At 38.6% G+C, this 19,557-nt stretch overlaps 1 long non-coding RNA gene across 1 annotated transcript; it reads left to right on the forward strand.

Moving 5' to 3' along the window:
• Positions 1–362: 362 nt before the first annotated feature.
• Positions 363–18,662, forward strand: LOC112532587. Its single transcript, XR_003075528.3, has 3 exons — positions 363–581; positions 16,952–17,068; positions 17,936–18,662. It is a non-coding gene; the product is annotated as an uncharacterized LOC112532587 (long non-coding RNA).
• The last annotated feature ends 895 nt before the right edge of the window (positions 18,663–19,557 follow it).

Consider the following 19,557-nt stretch of genomic DNA (forward strand, 5'->3'; position numbering starts at 1 on the left):
TACACAGTGAGAGATTTAAACGAAGTCTTAAGTTAGGAAATCATAGTTACTTGCCATAATTCTCATTCAGGGACAAGAAAACTTTCATATAGTCCATGATTTTTCCAGTTGCGTCATCAAACACACACACACACACACACACACAAAAAGAAGTATGACCAAAACTAGCTCACTTCCATCTGTTCTCTATATTTTTAGCCTCTAGCATCCACAGTAGTTACATTTTACCTTTTTAGACTTGTTTTCTTAGTTCCAGGTGACTGAATGTTACTGATTAAACACCACTGTTGCAAGAGGGAAGGGGTAAACACAGACTGTAATTAACAGTTTCTGAAAGATTAATCAAATACTGGAGCAGGTCCAGAGAAGGGCAACAAGGCTAGTGAAGGGCTTGGAAAATCAGCCCTATGAGGAGAGGCTGAGGGAGCTGTGGCTGTTTAATCTGGGGAAGAGGAGGCTGAGGGGAGACTTTATTACTCTCTTCCAGTACCTGAAAGGTGTTTACAGTGAGAGCGGGGTAGGTCTCTTCTCACTGGTGACAGGTGACAAGAGGAGGGGAAATGGCCTCAAGTTGCACCAAGGTAAGTTTAGGTTGGACATTAGGAAACACTTCTTTACAGAAAGGGTGGTTAAACACTGGAATAGGCTCCCCAGGGAGGTGGTTGAGTCACTGTCCCTGGATGTGTTTAAGAGCAGTTTGGATGTGGTGCTCAGAGATATGATTTAGCAGAGGGTTGTTAGAGTTAGGGTACTATGGTTAGGCTGCGGTTGGACTTGATGATCTTTGAGGTCCTTTCCAACCTGAGTAATTCTATGATTCTATGATTCTAAATATTAAACCTTCACTACATCCTCAAAAAGGAAAGGGCTGTCTTCCATGTTTTGTGCATGGGAAATTGAGGTGCAGAGAAGGAATGCAACCTGCCTGCAGTCAAAAAAGTGAGTCAGTTACAGAAGAGCAGAGCATTGTGGTGGTAACTTCAAAGGTTCAGGCAATGCAGCTGATACTGAGTCTTCAATCTCATGAAGGAAGGATGGGGCTGGATTAATTACAGAGCCCTGACATAGGAAAAGAAAATAAGCCTATACTGGTTCCACAGACCTAGGAAATAAATACCTGCTTCACTTGTGTATTGAGTCAGCTCTGTGTTAAGTATCAAATAAGGAATGGAGGGTTGAGTAGAAGACGCACATGATCCCATTTGGAATTTTAGGAAGAGACTGAAAACAGTCAGAGCCAAACAACATTGTGAATCCATAGCACAAAAATTAGAAAAAAAAAAGGCTGATAAACCAAGTGACTTCCTGGGGAAGGGAGCCACATAGCTCATACCAGCTGTACATACAAAAGTTCAGTTTGTGTGGCATTTTCCACTATCCGACATATTTTGCAAAATATGACATACTTCAGCCTAATTAACTCTTTGATACAGATACTTAGGAGGATTAACTTTCTGAGAAAAGCAGAGATTATATCTGATGGTTACTGTTGAAAGTCCTGTTTGCTATCTAAACAAGTAAGCTTTAATGATACATCTATAAAATTCAGAGATACTGCAACTCAACAGGGAAACACAGTAAGGAATTTGAAACCAGGATGCACAATAAAACACACTCCTCCATAACAGCCACCACACACACAGAGTCAATTTACATTTCTGTATGCTTTAGTTTGACATAAAGAGAAATAAGCATTTTTACAAACAGGAAAAAAAGTCACTATGAAAGAAATTTATGGAATTTGTATGCACTGGGAACACATCACTGCTTCACTACTATGGAAATAACATACAAGCAAAGTTCCACATTCTAAGTGGCAAAGAGCTTTGGCATATTATCCAGCCTTGTATAGAACACCCATTTTGAGAAATATTAGCATATGTTTGCATAGATAAGCTATTACATTTTGCAAAGTTTTTCTGACTATAATCATTACAGGCAGTGTTTTCATTTGCCAAAGGCCAATTGCAGAGAGGTTGCAAGGAGGAAGTCACACTGCAGGAAGGGAAGGAGAAAAGAGAAAACAATGTTTTTCATCACCACATCTGAATGAGCAAAGAGTGCTATTGCACACATTCAGACAGATTCAATCAGCACACTGCATACTTTCACAATCAATACCTTTCTGAGTTTAGATATTAGCAGAAATGATGTCTTCTTTCTTGGTTATGGGGTTTTGTTTGTTTGTTTGTTTGTTTTGTTCCCCCACCCCCAGTATTTCTCAGCATGTTTCTCAGTTCTGTGGACAGCAGCTGTGTCCACCTAATCTCGGTCTAGAATCATCCTTCTTGGATGGTGGTTTCCATGGCACAATGGGTTTCATATCTGTCTTACAACATGCTCTAATCTGAGAGCCATCAAACCATCAGAAAAAAAGAAAAAAAGAAAATGGAAAGGGATTGTGAAGATGTGAAAAAAGTATATCTTCTATTTAGCCTGTAAGTCACTGTGATAGTCACAGCGCTTAGACAGATTCTGATCTGAACAAGAATATCACATTGCAAATGGACAGTCTTCTTTCATTGTACGTACTTTTCTCCAAAGCCACTGATGAAGAGGTGAAATTGGAGGCTCAGTGGCATGCTAACCACATATTCTTATGCTCTATATACCTTTCAAAGTGCAATAGGCAATGACAGTATGAAATAAGAGCAGTCAGACCCATTTCTCACACAGACTTCTGAAGCAGAGCAATCTACAGACACAGAAATTGCACAAGAGGCCAGTAGATACTGGAGTACAGCTGTTACTTTATGAAGGGGCTGACAATGTCACACTCCAGGAGTGCAAAGCTCAGGGGGTGCTTGATGACACCAGATTCAGAAAGGGCCATTTGAGACATAATGACTGGAAAATACAGCTGTGCTATACACAGTAAAATGGCTGTACTGACAGTGGCCCTGGAGTACAAAACCAGAAGCTGGGCAGAAGGACTCAAATATGAAGTACTGCTCAGCAGCAAGCCTTATATGTCATTTCAGCCAATTCATACATAAAATTGGTCTCTCGAACCTGAATAGCATAGATATAGATTAATGGATCAAATCAGATGGTATTACTCAGTCTAGAATCAGTGTCTCTTCAACTTCCCAGAAACACCTTTATTCATCAGTTGTTGTGTGGATTGTTTTGTTTTTAAACACTGATCCTGACCACGTGGAAGAAAGTAGAAATGTTGAATCATTTCTCACAGTAGTGAGAAGCCCTGCATAAGAAACAAGAGAAATAAGACAAAAAGACAAAAGATGAGTCAAATGTGGTTCTGCCAAAAGCCTGCACAATTCCATTACCTTCTGTGGGTGCTTCTGCTTGATTCACTTCTTAACACTGGGTGACTTCTTCAAGACCATATATATATGGATATACAGACTAAGTTAAACATAACACTATAAAAATAATAGTTTAAGTAATTATGTACTTCAGGTCCTCCCCTGAGGAGCCACAAAGCTTACTGTATATCCATTGACTTAATCACCTCTTGGCCCTTCCCAGAAGGCTTTCCTTCTGTAAACATTCACAGGACCATGAAAAGATTCACATGCCCATGCCTCTACAAACGCAGGAGATTCAGAATTGAGAACTCTCTGGACCAAGCTTACTACTTACTGCCAGCTTTGCCTCATTACTTATCATGTATTATCTCTGCTGTGAGCAGCAATAAGCAGTCTTCCTTATTACCCTTGCAATGTTCACGTAATCAAGTTGTTCTAAAATTCTAGACTATAACAGCATATAGACTAGATGAAATTGTTCTGACAATTCAGAAATGCTTATTCTCACTAACCAGTTTATAGGAAGAGACACCTCTGAATTGTAAATGCAAAAACACCCTGTCTAATTCATTAGAAGTTGCTATAACTGAATATCTTAATTGAACTACTCAAAGTCAGAAGCCATAGGAAATCTTTGGGACTATATTTATCATTACTGAGAAAAAGGTTACCTAAGGAAGAATGGAGTTCAAGGCAGAAATTCTACCTAGGAAAGAAAAGGGCCACTATTCTCATGAGTTATGACAATAATTCTTTCCTCTCTGACAGATGGATCTAACAGAGAATATTTAAAGCTCACCTGAAATCTCAGGTAGTTATGAAATACATATCTTTTCCATTTTCACATGCAGTAGCTAATTTCTTTTCTTTACAATTCAGTTGTTTTAGTATTAAGTAGAATTTTAGGTTAGTGGGGCAAACATGGCTGTTCCATTTTCCAGGGGTGGCATAAAACATCAGTGTGTAGAGCACACATTTATATCTATTACTTATTGAGTAACGTATACATTAGCCACCTAGTGGAAGATGGGCCTTCACCAAGCATATAAATTTGGAAATAGTCCCCAGGCCTGTTGAAGGAGCAAAAATATCTCCCCGTGGTAAGTGGATTTTTGTTAGCAGCAAGGATACAAAATATTTTTGGTTCTTTTCCTCAGTTTTTCTCTTTGCTATTCATACAATAGAAGGTTGGAGAGGGCAAGAGCACCATTTTACAGGTAACAAACTTCTCAGAATTTTAGAACAAGCTAAGCCTAAGTTACACATTTAAAATGCAACATTAAATACAGCACAGCGGAAAAACAGAAAACTGCATTTTCCAATTTTTTTTGTGGGGGAAAAAAGGCTACATAACACAGGAATTCTAATGATTAATGAAAAGGATAGATTGTCTTTCAAAAGCTTCTTTGAATACCAAATCACAAACGACCCTTGAGGCTTCCGCCTGATGGTAACTCATTTCACCATTAGTGTATATCATTGTTTGTTTTTATATATAAAAATTGTGTTGATCTACACATCATAGTTTCCCTGGGGGTGGTTCAGATGCCCTAAAGCAACAACATTCAGCCAGAGAGCAACTGCTTTGCTTTGTTTGCTCCACTCCTTGATGTCCTCTGCTAGTGCCCAGGAGGGAAGCAGCAATGAGATCAAGTTTGCTAGCCTCTCCTCAGCCCCCAGCAGAACCGTAGACACCTAACTCCTCCTACAATCTATCCTCAATTTTAAAACAGTAGATTTAGGGGTGGGGGGGAAATGTTCTTGAGATTTTATGGTCTATTAAATGATATATCTTTTTCTTCAAACTAAAGGCACAGACGGATAGCTGAAAAGAGTAAGGAAATAATTTTAAGTTTAATACAGAACTAAAATGACCGGACAATTTAAAAGAGAGTTTTTCAGTCAGCTTTCACTTATATAAGTCCCTTTCTGTGGAATCTTTCCTTCCATGCAAATCAAAGTCCTTTTTGGAAGAAGTGAGGCCAAGAAAATAAATAAATAAATAAATAAATCTTTGTTTAACATTAGCACAGGATTAATCAAGAAAAGCTGGGATGTAATACAAAGAAAAGATAAAAGATGACAGTATTCTACCGTAAGCTCACATGCCATCAAATTTCAGCAGGCAACTAACACTCCTGCACACCTTAAGGAGGGTAAGCATATGGGGAGACATTAAACAATACTGGAGATATGTATATACCAAATATAAAAGAGAAGGGAGACACCCAATTATAGGAGTAGATTCATATGTACAGCATTTGTCATTGTTACAGTATCCAACCTCTTTAAGCACTTCCTTATTTTATGTATCTAAAACAAAGATCCTTGTGCAATGTGGTGAAGATAGGGGTGGCAATTAGAGAGGAAGAGTAAGGTTTCTATTTTGTACTTTTATCCACGTAATAGAGCTCACATCACTTTGTATAGTCTGAAAACTCTGATACAGAATTGAAGGAAATGAAAGATGTGAAACACCTGTGATGATGTGTGCCAGCAGTTATTATATAATCCAAGACCTTAGCTGATTCTTGAAACTACTCCTACCAACTCCAAAAACAACAAACTTTCCTCCAGCCTGCCAACTTGTTTGGCTCATGTACTGCAGAGAGAGAGTGTGTTGAAATGTCCCCCTTTAGGGAGAATATGAGCATGTCATGAGAGGAGGTAGGTAGAAATATCTCTCAATATTCTTTCCATAAAATCATAAAATAGCCTTTCATGGTAGATAAGGAAAATTAGAATTCATAAGCAATAACTAAGAAGAGTAATACAATTATCAGCATTTTCCAGTTGTACAACTTAAGCTGCATTAAACTGAAAATGTTTATTTTAGAGCTGAAAGTAAATGAATCCAAGGCCAAAAATATCAGTCCATAAAGGTCAACTATACTCTCAAGCTCTCATCTGCAGTGTTGATTTCTCTAATGGTGCTGTCTCTCTGATGAAAATATATCTGTGAAAAAAACTAATCTTCAATCACCATGCTGGTCTATATTATATATGTTACTGATGCTGCTTTGCCCAGTTTCATACTAAAGATACACTTTTATAGCTTCAGTTTGTTATAGGTTATCAAATCTCTTTATTTTCAGAGCAGGATTTACTTTTGCAGACTCATTAGCATCATTTTATTATTGTACTACTCATCTTTGTGCTCCCATATTATCTTCTGTAAGAGACATAAAATGTATCTTACAGATGTAAAATGAGGCATATAGGAAGGGAAAGAACAAGCATTTAATCCACAGATAAATGCTTCACTTTTTGTAAAGTGTCTTAAGTGAAATTCTTCTCAGCAAGAGCAAATTCAACAAAGTTTGGATCCACGAGTTTCTCATATTGAAGGAATGGTTTAGCAAAGCTAGGAATAAAACTCATACTTCTTCCCTTTCAGACACGCTGTTAACAAGGTTGCAATATCTTACATTTAGCGTAATTAAATCTTGATAATCCCCTGCAATTTCAACTTGGCAAGGTATCCATCTATTCACAGCTTATCTGTGCCTTTTCAGGAAAGAAAATAGAATCTCAGATTTATAATTATCCACAATGACCTACGTAGCTGTCATTTGCGAGGCTACTCTCCGTCTCAGAAGTACTGACATCCCATAGTGGACATTGTTTCTTCTCAGAAAGTCATGCATTTCACCTGTAACTGGCTTCCAATCTTGCTTAAGTGTCTCTTTATTGCTACTCTTGATATGGAAACACCATGTGTATTAAAGGACTAAATAAGCTGCTTCTAAAGGGGGATCTGGGCACCAACATGAATCCCACCTCCTTGGTATCCAGTTCCCTTAATACAACTTGCTCAACTGCCCTCACTTTCAAACACTTTGAGATCAATCTTTCGCCTCCTTAAAATTATATATTTTCATTCATTAAGGATTGTTCATTTTAAGAAAATACTATATATTCTGGATAATACACCAGGCCGTCGTTCTCTAACAAATGTCTCCATATGAAGGACATGAGATGTAATTTTTTTTTTTTTTTATAATGAAGAGTAAAACTAAAAGAAGCAATTAAGATAGATTTTTCAGGCTCCTTTCCACAAAAGCACAGAATCTTACCCACTAACACCTGCAAGGTGCAATATTTTCTGACTGATCTAGGGTGTATCATTCAGTGACAAATTTTATCTTGTCTGAACTTCAGGAGACAGACAATACACGACTTAAAGGTTTATGTGACTGCTTTCAGCTTTAGGAGAGTTGGCAACTAGACAGGAAGAGGTTCATTAACAACCAGTTAAATTTGGATAGTTAATATGCTCAGTAAGATCAAGCCTGGACACTTCCCAGACATTTGTTCTAAAACATAAACCACAAACGCTCTGGCAATTATCTGATCCCACCAAACAAACACTAGAATATGCAAGCTCATTGTTCTCTACACCCTCTCTGATTTCTGGTCCTGCTGACTATCCTTTCTTCTTTTTTTTCTTTCTTTTTTTTCTTTTTTTTCCCTTTTTTTTTTCCCCTCCTGCTATTAGGCCACATCTTATGTCTCAAATATTAACTTTCATGTGTTTTCTCCTCTGGTATTTTTTCTCCTTTTTTTTCCTTTCCAGTCTTTGTTCATTTAAATCTTTCCTGGTTTGCACAACCTTTAAAATAACTGCTTCCTTCACACTAATTTACCAGCCTATTCCTGACATCTCTAAAATCCATTCTCTCCAACATTTTATTTATAAATTTCCTTTCCCTGACGCATTGTCTGCTAGTCCAACTCTAACCTAGCTAATGCTCAAGAAAGAAGTCTCTTTTCTTACAAAAATTAAATAATGTTCTTCTTACACTTTTCTCTGAGTTTACTCTGGCTGGACACAGAAAAAAATTCTTCTGCAAGTATTTAATAATCTTTCTGTTTAGATTAACTTCCAACATGATGGACAGTTCCATTTCATTAAATCCAATCCAATTTCATTAAATTACACTCTTCAGCAGGGACCTCAACATTGCTTCCTTCTAGAATCATTTCTCTTCTCCTTATGCATTCCCAGTCTCTTTCCCTTTCTGCCTCCTTCTTTCTTCTACTGATACACTAAGTATTCCATTGATTCAAACCTTAGTAGTGTTTCTGAATATTTATTATCAAATTGCTTATCTGTTCTCTTTCTTGGTTTTTACAATTAAATTTCCTGAAATCCTCAAAGGTTCTATAATGCTACCTGTGACAAGTTTTGGAACAGAATTATTTTGTTAACCACATCTCCTTATATGTGGATGACTTGAATCATATAGGTCAGGGTACAAAGAATTTCAGATTCCTATTAACTTATGAACATTGTCTTTGTACTGCTACCCAAAACCAGGGTTCCAACAGTCATTAGCCCTTTTCCTTCCAGGGCAATCACTTTGAAACTCTTAATGCTTTTTTGGCATGCTTATACAAGGCTTTGAGTTAAGCAGTAGAAAATCATTCTTTCCCAAACAATTTCCAACATTGCAACTACACAGACTGTTTTGATTGACAGATTTCCTTAGTTTATTGGGCTCTTCATTAAACATTTCTGGACTGCTCCTGTCTATATAAAACGGGCACTAGCCATTGCACTGCTTTTCTTTTACTGCCTGTTCTCCATTCTCTGGGTATCTCTAATTACTTTCCTGTCTATTCTGTCCATCTAACCTTGTGGTATTAACTTTGTTTCATTTAAACAGTTATCTGGAAGACATACACGGATGCCTGAACAAGGAAATCTTCATACACTCTGCTGCATGCTGTGACATGCATATTGCAGGGTTTTTCTCTTTATTTCTATCACAACCTTGATGTCAGCTCTGATTCTGAACTTCTAGCTGCTGCAAATGTGCCACTGAAATTCTGAGTGTCATTCCATTGTTTTCTGATAACATCCATGTGCTTGTGTACTCTCATCCAAACTGCTGAGCTTTTTCTGCTGTTTTCATCAAGTCTCACCTCCCCATTGATGTCTTTTCCTTTACACAAATTCTACTTTGGAAGTGTGAATTCTGGAGAATAAAAAGCTGGGAAATAGTTCCAGCAGAAGATTTTCCATTAGAAAAAGACAATCAATGGAAACCAATTTGTCACTGGAATAGTATATTGCCACAATGAAACTTAGCAAGAAAAGATCCTGTAGAATCAGAATGGAACTTCTATTCAGAACTAGCTACGCAGAGAGGTTCCTTGTATGGCCAGTTATTCAACAGAAACATCTTTTCAAGACCTTCTACTTTCTGAATTCTTAAATATTCAAATTTTGATGGATACATGAGTCTCTGCACACACATGCAGCCAAATTAACTACTTTTTTTTTTTGGGGGGGGGGTGAATATCCAACTTCTAAACCAATTAAGCAGAGTTGTGTTCTCCCTGTTTCCCTTATGCCAAACATCAGCAATGATGCAAGAGAATTCTGCTACTCAGTAGCTTTCTGAATTTCTCTGCCTATTTATTTTGTCACCTGAGATCTTAATGGAATGCTTTTCATTTCCTATGCTTATAGTTCTTTCTCAGTACCTCGTTACTTATTTCTTAACTCAGTGAAGTATTTTACTCTTCTCTTTGTGTGACAGATGCAGTCCTAAACAAGATGATTGTATGCCCTTTCAATGGGGCAATATTCCTAATAGAATAGCAACCAGCACACTGAGACAAATTTGAATTTTTTCTCTACCTCGCTGTAAACACTTTCACTATACTAAATAAAAATACCACTGCATGCAGACTGTAGGAAAATACACAATACAAATAAGTACTTTTAACTTTCAGGGAGATTCCTGCAGGGCTCTGGCTTTGGCAAGTGAAAGATTTCAGCCGGTACATCTTATTACATGGGTGGTCGAGTTATTGAACTTTATTGACAAAGGGCTGGATTTTCCAGCAAGATGGAGCTTCATTAAAATTCTGCAGAGACTGAAAATTCAATAATCTCTCTCACAAAGCACTGCATGAGTAGGGCTGATTAGGCAATTTCTCTCTTATTCCATTTCTTTTGCTAAAAGCATTGTTACTTCTTGTTGGTACAAAAAGACAATCATTAAATGAGCATTCGCTATAGTTGATTAAGCAGAAAGTTTTAAAGGTGCATTGGCTCTCTTTCTCAAGGCTTAATTGAGGCCTTAAAAAAAGCTGCAGTAACAACAACGACACTCTATCATTCTAGGCTGAATTATTTAAAGTTTGGATTGGATTAATTCATTTGTGACTTTTATTTCTTCTTTATTTTTTTGTTCTTTTAAACTCTCTGTTTTCATAGCTACTTGTATGTTTGAAGACAGTTCCGCTTAGTGCAGGAGAAAGTGTATAAATTACTCTCTATTTAATTCTTTTCCCTCTAGATCACAGATTTTGTGCTCCTATTGAGTTTCAGATGAAGAGACCCATAAGAACAGAACTGCAGGATCAGACTGAAGATTCATCTAGCTGATTATCTGATTTCTGGCATTAGCATAAGCACGTAAAGGAGCAGCAGAGAAAGCTCACTATTATACCTCCCCAGGAAAGTTATTGGCTTCAGCAATCAAGAAGCTTAGAGACTTCTTGACACAGAGGGTTCTATCATTGTGTTTAACAGCTGTTAGCAGATTTTTCTTCTGCGCCTTTCTTTATTAGGATTTTCCCCCAACAAAATGGTGTCCTGTAACTTACAGCTACATTTTTTAGTAAGTAAAGCCAGCTTAGAGAATAGGAAACCCTACATATCTTAAGGGTCTGTTCACAGTATTAACAGCAGCAATATTATGCCCTTGTTCTGAGAATTGAGGGAAGGGGCTTTATTAGTGCTTCTCTTGTGCAAAGAAACGTGAAAAATGCCCAAACCTTACAAAATGGATCCCTATAAAAGAATTATAGGATTGCATTTCTGATGGTTCCTTTTGCCCTATTTGTTTGCTCTTGAGCAGCTCGGTATTATTGCTGTTATTTTTCCTAAGGCAGTTCAGCTGTACCTCAAGCATAAGGATATTTAAGACCATACCAAATATAGCTATTTGCTTAATAGAATTAGTTATCTAACCTGGTCTGTGTCCTTAAACTCTTGGGTCCTCAGAAATAACATAAGGAAGCTGCTGTATTATTCAGTATTTTCTACTGTGATATTTTTGGAGCACAGATCAATCCACTCTCATTCTGATTGTATTAGGGAAAAAAAAAGATGAAATACCAGAGTCCTGATTTCAGCTGTAATAATCCTCTGCTCAAATGAACTCCCATTAACCTTAGTGAAGTTTTGCCTAAGTTAGCACTGCCAAAAACAAAATGTCTTCTGAGCATGGTCTAGGATAGGTATAGATGTATAAATCTGTGTCATAGAATCATAGAATCACCAAGCTTGGAAAATACCTCCAAGGCCATCCAGCCCAACTGTCCACTTATCACAAATATTTCCCACTAAACCATGTCCCTCAGTACAACATCTAAATGTTTCTTGAACTCCTCCAGGGATGGTGACTCCACCACCTCCCTGGGCAGCCCATTCCAGTGCCTGACCACTTTCTCAGAGAAGTATTTCCTAACATCCAACCTGAATCTCCCCTGACACAACTTGAGGCCATTCTCGCTAGTCCTATTGCTAGTTACGTGGGAGTAGAGGCTGACTCCCACCCCACTACAACCTCCCTACAGGTAGTTGTAGAGAGCAATAAGGTCACCCCTGAGCCTTCTCCTCTCCAGACTGAACAATTCCAGGTCCCTCAGCTGCTCCTGATAAGGAATATATCAGTGAAATGCCAGTATGAAACCTAGATGTTGCAGCTTCTCTCACCCTTTTATTACCATATTGTTTAATATATTTTTTTCAATTAAATGCACTCCAAAAATATTTTAAAAATTCATTATACTGAGAGATGTAGGCCAGGAGAGCAGATGTTTAGGCTGAGGTATCTGAATACAGGATGATCAGATTTTCAGGTGACAGTGGGACCCACTGATACGCCAGTGAACAGATGCTGAACAGGGAGGGGAGAGCTGTTCCCAACATCCTACAGAGATGAGTGGGAAGGCTCAGCTGACCTTTTCACACTTAATTTCTGAGGAAACCAAGGATACCATTCCTCAGATCACACCTTTGGAGGCAGTTAGCTTCAAATCTGAACATATCTTTAGAGGCCTCTAGCTCTTAGAGCCTGGAGAACCAAGCTCTCAAGAAATCTTTTCTAGTGATTTGAGAGATTTTCCAGTGCAGAACTGGACAATTATTCTCATGGCTATCAAAAAGATTATTTTGCAAAACGATGTTCAACACAACTGCTACATCACAAAGGTCTTATATTTGTTTATACTCCTTAGCTGTTTCTCTGGCAGATTTCTGCAAGAGAAAATTGCTGGCAGTGTTCATAAACCTGCACAAGGGGGCAGGAGAAGCTAACAGTTTCAGCAGCAAAGGCTGTTACAGAAGCAGCAATGGACAGAAGTGACTTTTACTCTCCTGGTCCCTCTGGTTCCTTACTCCTCTCTGAAGAGGAACTTTCCTACTAGTCTATTTTGTAACAGAGACTGGAAAATAAATATGACTTGAAATAAAACTTATGTCAACAAAGGTCTGCAGATTTGACTCAAATGTACACAAGCAGCTGAGATTGTTAGTAGGAAAAGGCCATTTTTGCATAGTCATTTCCGTTCCTGTAATTGCACTTTGAAATAAATACCAGTAAGAACTGCAGTTAAAAGACAAATCAGGACATTCTTTTTGCTTATGCCTTTTCTCTGACCATAATGAAGACATTATGCTTTAAGATCAGGAAACACAAAAACTGGGGTCAGGGAGATGCAAGGAATAGGGTTGCAGAAGAGATCAGTAGGATGCCACTTTACAGTTTCAAAGTTGTCCAGCAAAGCGGAGCAGAGCTTGAGTGAGCCAAGCCATGATCCCATGTAAATCACATCATTCTCTCGATGCAGTAATACACAATTTACACCTAATAAAGAGTGGCTCACATTCTTCTGTGGGGGGAAAAAAAGTGCTGAGAATAAAAAAGTCTTGTTCATATGTTTACCAAATCCAGCTTTTTGCTACAGTAATAACCACTAAAATTTGTCTTGGAGCACTACCCTCCAGTCTTCTCATCTTCTGTACTTTTTTAAAATAAAAAAAATTATATGCACAACAACCATGAGAATGACAGATAGGTCTGAAGCTGAAAGCAACTACTTTTTCTTCTGGAAAGCAAATAAGTTAGACTTGTCATAGGTTTAGTAGGCATTGTTTTCCTGTAAAGATGGGAAAACAGTCTCATTAAGGCCAAGTGGCATGATCAGGGCTCTATAAGAAGAGTAAATAAGAGCTTCTTGTTTCTTAACGCCTAGTCAGGATCCATCCAAAAATGTTGCACTAATAACTTTCCTTCATCTACGCAACAGTCTTCAGTGTTCAAGTTCTTCTGCCATGCTACACTACACAAGGAGGATGACAAGAACTGAGCTCTGAAAAAGCAGACAGTGCCACAGGGGAAAGAGGTACAGAAAATGTTGACCTTGCCAAAGGTGGCTGTGCTTTTTTTTTTTGCTGATGCAGAGAAGAGTCAATCCTACCACAACTGTGGACAGCTGCTGCTCTTCGCATCCATCCTGATGCTTACCTAACCTGTGAGTTGACTCAACCTGATAAACCAGCCAAAATAATCTAATAACATAGTGAATAATTACTAAGCATACTTCTTTCAGAAAGGGAGGAGATGGAAAGACATCTCTGGTGTCTTAGAAAACCTTGCTCTAATGCACCAAAGAAGTACACAAAATCCATGTAAAACAGATACGCTCTATTGGCAACATTATTTCACCTTAGCTCATGAAACAAGCCATAAATGCAATGCCTTCACAGACACTGGGGTATGTTATAGCAACAAGAGATAACTCAGCTCCAGTCTCCTATCAGCTTTCAAGATCCATAGCAATAACTCAGAAGTTTGTGTTCCAGTATTTAACCTCGGATTGTTTGTCCTCTTTAACTATCTCTTTTCCATTGATGGGTTTAATTCTGTACTATCTCTGCATCAATTCTGTCTGCTCTTACCTATTCTAAGGCCATCTCTTTCTTTCTATTCCATTTTTCCTGCAAGCTTCGTTTCAGTTCTTCAACAAAATGCCTCACAGAGAAAATTGCCTCATATTCTTTCCCAGTATTACAGTATGAGCAGTAGTAGAATCAGAAGACTACTAGATGTGAAATGACTAGTCTGAATCTGTGTATTTCTTAGGACTCAGATCAGAATGCCCAACTTTAAGTATTCAAGGAGTGCCTCAGATTTACACAGGCCCATAAGATGACTTAAAATTAAGAATGCCTTAAGTACCTTGCTAAATCAGACTTCACTGAGTGATGACTGAGGGATACATCATTAAAAACATCCAGCTGTTGGCACTGAGGAAGCTTTCTTCATGCTGGGTGGTCACAGCCACAGTTTCAGTGGGAAGATGAAGGTTATAACTGAGGCTTCCCATCCACGTTCAAATCAGGGTCTGACAAAAAACTGTTAGAAGTAATGAAAAGTTTTGTGTTAACTTGAAAACCTTTCGGATAAGAGTGTTACATAGCAAACAGCAGATAAGCCCACTTCAGACTGACATTCAGAGGCTGGAGGCAAACTGTAGATAAAAATGAAACAAGCTTGGTCCAAACACCACTGCTGAGAAACAGTTCTGTGCCTTATCCCTGTTTGATCCTTAACACGGTCTACAATGAAATCCCAAGTTTGTGTGCTGCATCTTGAGACCATCATTACTATCTAAGATAATATGACTTTGTATTCCACCAGCTCAACCAAGAAAAAGAAAGTTTGCATGGTTCAAAAACTAGTCCTTACTAAGTTGGTTGCTTTTATTATTTAAGTGAAAGGGTGTACTGTGACTACATTTCCATACAGCCAGTGTTCTAATCAATGGGAACTGCACAACAGAATTTCTCAATGTTGAAGTAAAGGTGAAATAGCAATAGTTAAATGCCTCCCTCCTGTGATGGTATTAGCCTGACTGCTAGGAAATATGTGCTTGAAAATGCCAGAGAAATTGATTCGTCTGTGACAGAAGCTGTTTTAAGAAGAGAGAAAATGAAAACCACAACCACACTAAAATAAAGCCTCTTTTAATGAGCTTTGGATGCTTTCTGGAAAATTGAGAAGGGTTTTTAATGCATAAACGGTTCTTCTGGTATATCATTATATTTTCTGGTGGAGGGTTTTGGCTTCTTTTTCTTTCTTTTTTTTTTAAATACCAACCATATAGTTTTTTATTTAACCGAGAACAGAGCTTTTGTTGTTAGAAACAGAAAGCAGGAAGGACCAAATTTCTCTAGTCATCAGAAGAACCAGTGTGAGAGATGTTTACCTGAACCTAACTTAAATTCCTGAGGATACCCATCAGTATTTCCTGGAGGATGGTTTGGTAATCAATTTAACTTTGTGTTGCTGACCATGAGTCATTGAAAATCATAATGATCAAGTGTCTGCATCACCTCCCATATTAAAGTGAGATGATAGAACAACATTTAAGAGAATTCTGAGATGTCTTTGCAGACATGGGCACAGAAGAAGGCCCACAGCACATTTAGAATGAACAGTGTGATAATTTTCACAGTCTATTTGACTGCTGCAACCCAGGTGTATGTCAGACTACGGCTATCAATTTTTTTTGTCATATCGCCTTCTCTGAAGAACAGACAACTTTGCCATTTTATGAGCATCTTCTGCTCCTTGGTTTATCTTATTTTAGGCCACCTGAGCCATCAGTGAGGTTCTATTAGTGCTATAAGTTGAAATAACATAGTTCTTATACTTTATGATAAAACATAAAGTGGGAACATGTCACTGAAGAAGTCATCTTGAACTTGCTAGCTATTGGTATGCCAGCTTCCCATCCATATTTTCCACATGAAGTTGTACGAGCATATGGCCTCTGCCTTCATGAGTAAAACAAGCAAACCATTGAAAACTATGAAAAAAATCTAGTCTTTCAGTCACTATACCTGTCAGTCATACTGTATTTCTTCTTTCTTTCCAACCTTGAGCACATTGACCCAGCCTTAAGAAATGCTGAAAGTTTTCCCATATGAGAATTATTTACAGTCTCGTTGCAGGCTGAAGGTCTAAATTCATCTTTAACACTTCCTGAATGAGCAATATAGCCATGAAACAAAGGTAGTAGTTCCTCCTCAAATTTCATGAAATATTAGAGAAGTTTACTCAAAACTCAAGCTAGGCACTTATCTGTCAGATATACTTTCAAAGTTTGAATGTGTTCCAAAAATGCCACTTCTGAGATTACTCTAAATCTAGGCAACATAGGGAACATAAGATTCTCCCTTCTCAACAGCATTGCCAGTTGGCTGGCTCAAACCTTCATCTCCTCCATTTGGTGTGAATGCTATTCTTAGACACATAAATTCATTACGTAATGATCAGAAGTCAGCTCTGTGGATTCCGACACTGTAACCAAGCTCTTGAATCTCAGGGAGGAACTGCTGTACTGAATGTCATGATGTCTAAATCCTACTCTGGATCTGGTCCTGAGAAACAAAGGTTTCAGATTCCTTTTCTAATCAGGAGTTTGTCATGCTTAAATCAGACTGTTGAGCCTGATATTTTCTGAACTCTGGCTGGACACTAACATGCAGGCTATGTCAAACATTTATTTTTTATTTTCCTCAAGTTTAACTGCCCAGTTACACCTCAAGTTTCCCTTTGCTCATTCTCTCTACTTATTCCACACATTAGGTTTCCAGGGTAGGACTGAGCAGCTGCTCTGCTGCTGTCTGCTGCATAAACACCAGAGGGGATTGGAAGAAGAGTCATAAAACCAACTGAGGAACATCTTATTCACCTATGCAAAGGGTATGTCATTATCTTCTATTTTTATTTATTTACCTTTTAAAAAAAGCTCTTCAAAAACCAATTGCTTCAGCAGAGAGACCTGAAAGCTTTTTTTTTTTCCTGGCATTAAGACATTCACAGGTTGCAGTGTTGGGTTTAATTTTATTCTGTTACTTCAGTTTATGGCTGTCATATGTCAAGAAGGCAGGGGTCTTCAATAAAAGAGTCAGCCCTTCATTTGCTCATTTACAAACTTCACCTTCCTCTCAGCAGAGTGCCCTGTAGTGCATCTGCACAAAGGACAGTTTTTATTCATATTCTATCTGTCCTTAGTATCTTCCCTTGAAACTGAGCTCAGCCACATGGATGATGTATTTCGTCCAGGTCGTTGATGATACTTTACACCAACAACTCACATAGTTGAAACCTGCTGTCATTAAAAGCTCAGTCTGTCATTGACACAGCTGACAGAAATGTCACCAAGATTCAGACCTTTCCTTACCTACTACTTTCTGCATGATCTATCTGAGGCCAATCCCTACCCGTCCTCCTAACAGGAGTCCTATGAAAACTCCTCTCCACATGGGAGAAAAGTGTTCCAAAGTTTCAGGCTGCCATCTTGTTCCACTGCACTCTCAGTCTTTAGCCCCCACTTCTAATTTGATTGCCAGAGAGATCCTCTCAAAAGGAGAGGAAGAAAAAGTCAGGCTCAGGATAAGATCTAAGGAGATGGTTATTCAATATCTGCCACCATTATTGTTGATTTCTCCCTATTTACCTCCAATTATTTCTGCCTCATTTCTTCCCTTTTGTCATACAGATTGCCCAGCAGGGAAGGAGACCATTCAACAGATGGAAGCTGAGCTCTACTCTCATTTTCTCTTTTAGGTGCTATCCCACTAAGACTACTGACAAATAACAGTGAAACAAGTCTGCAGTTTCACAAAAGCTCATTTCACCAAGGACTGAAGAAGAAAGCAAGTTAGTAGCTAAGTCATTATTAATTCCCTTTGGCTGCTACTAAACTCTGGCATCAATGAGAAGGAGCCAAGAAAAATCCTTGGGAATAGAGAATGTCTGGTTACAATCATGATGCAGGTGCCTAATCTGTCACATGAGAGTCCGAGACAAAATTTAAATGATTGAACTCACTCGCTGAAAAACGAGACTTGAGATTGCAAGTTAACTATAAAAGCTCTACTACAAAATTAACTACAATCAGTGGGCCATTGTAAGAAACAACAGCAGAAGAACGCATTCAAAGGAAACTATGCATATCATTACCCTGAGTTGATTTTCCTTTTGCTTTAGGGATTCACTAAGTCAACTCTCTGCCTGCCTGAGTTAATGACCATTCAGCAGCTTATCCCTCCAGCTGCTAAGACCTCTCAAACCTAGAATCCCTTTTTGACTATAGCTGGCCAACTGATCCCCAGAATTGTAGAAATCATTACAATTTTCCATAATATTTAACTTTAAACGGTGCCTGGGCAGGATTCTACCAGTTGCTGATTCACCTGGAAGTATTTTCTTCATCTATACTGAGTGGTTGGAATTGGAGAGGGGCGATGCTGTAAAGTCTACAGGACATTATAATAAAGACATCCAAAAAAGATGGTTTTGTGACATTAACAGAACAAATCCTCTGCATCTGAAAGTACAAGTAGCAAGGTTAAAAAAAAAAAAAAAAGGAAATCCCTTAATTGCTCCTTGCAGGGATGGACAGCAACTGCTAAATTCACTCAGGACTTGATACACAGCCCCATCTGCATGTTGGTCTTGGCCAGGGGCCTGGTTTCTGTAAAGTGCAGGTGTCAGTACTGCACCCCCCCACCCCCTTTCCCATATCCTCATCCCTACAAACTCTAGCAGGAATGTTGCCGGAAGTTTACATTACAGGTGCATATATGTCCTTTTCTATAAGGAAAGCCACCGGTCTTTGTGGCTAGGTATTTGTGTATTTACACACTAGTTCATCAGCCTTAGTCCCTAATTGCTTTTTCCAAATTAGAACAGAGAAGAGAGACAAATTCAGTTAATGAATGAATTGTTCCCATTGTTAATTAAACAGCAGCAAACTAACGATTTGGGATCAGAGCCACTCTGTTCTGTCCTGGCTCAGAGGAGATCAGCTCAACTCCTCCCAAACACTTGAGAAAGCTCGCGTTCAGACGTTGCCTAGCAAGTTAGCCAACGCAGGCTGCAATACAGAGTGTACTGCCACAGACGTCTTCCTGACGCATTCCCCCTCCAGCTCCCTCATCACCAGATCAGGGGTTGTGACACTGCAAACAAGGAGCATCTCCCAGGTAATCGGGACCCTAAACGGCTAGGACTGAGTGTTGGCCCAGAGTCCTGGCACTCCACACAGATCAAAGAAAGCTGGTGCACTATGTTCCTGGTGTGAAATACTTAGTAAGCCAGTCACCACCCACACTCATTCCACTCTCTAAATGGTCTGTAGGTTCAGCTTCACTTATCATAGTCATTAGTGCAACCCTAGTAGTTAG

Source organism: Gallus gallus, chromosome 5 (assembly GCF_016699485.2).
Source record: "Gallus gallus isolate bGalGal1 chromosome 5, bGalGal1.mat.broiler.GRCg7b, whole genome shotgun sequence".
NCBI classification, from domain to species: domain Eukaryota; kingdom Metazoa; phylum Chordata; class Aves; order Galliformes; family Phasianidae; genus Gallus; species Gallus gallus.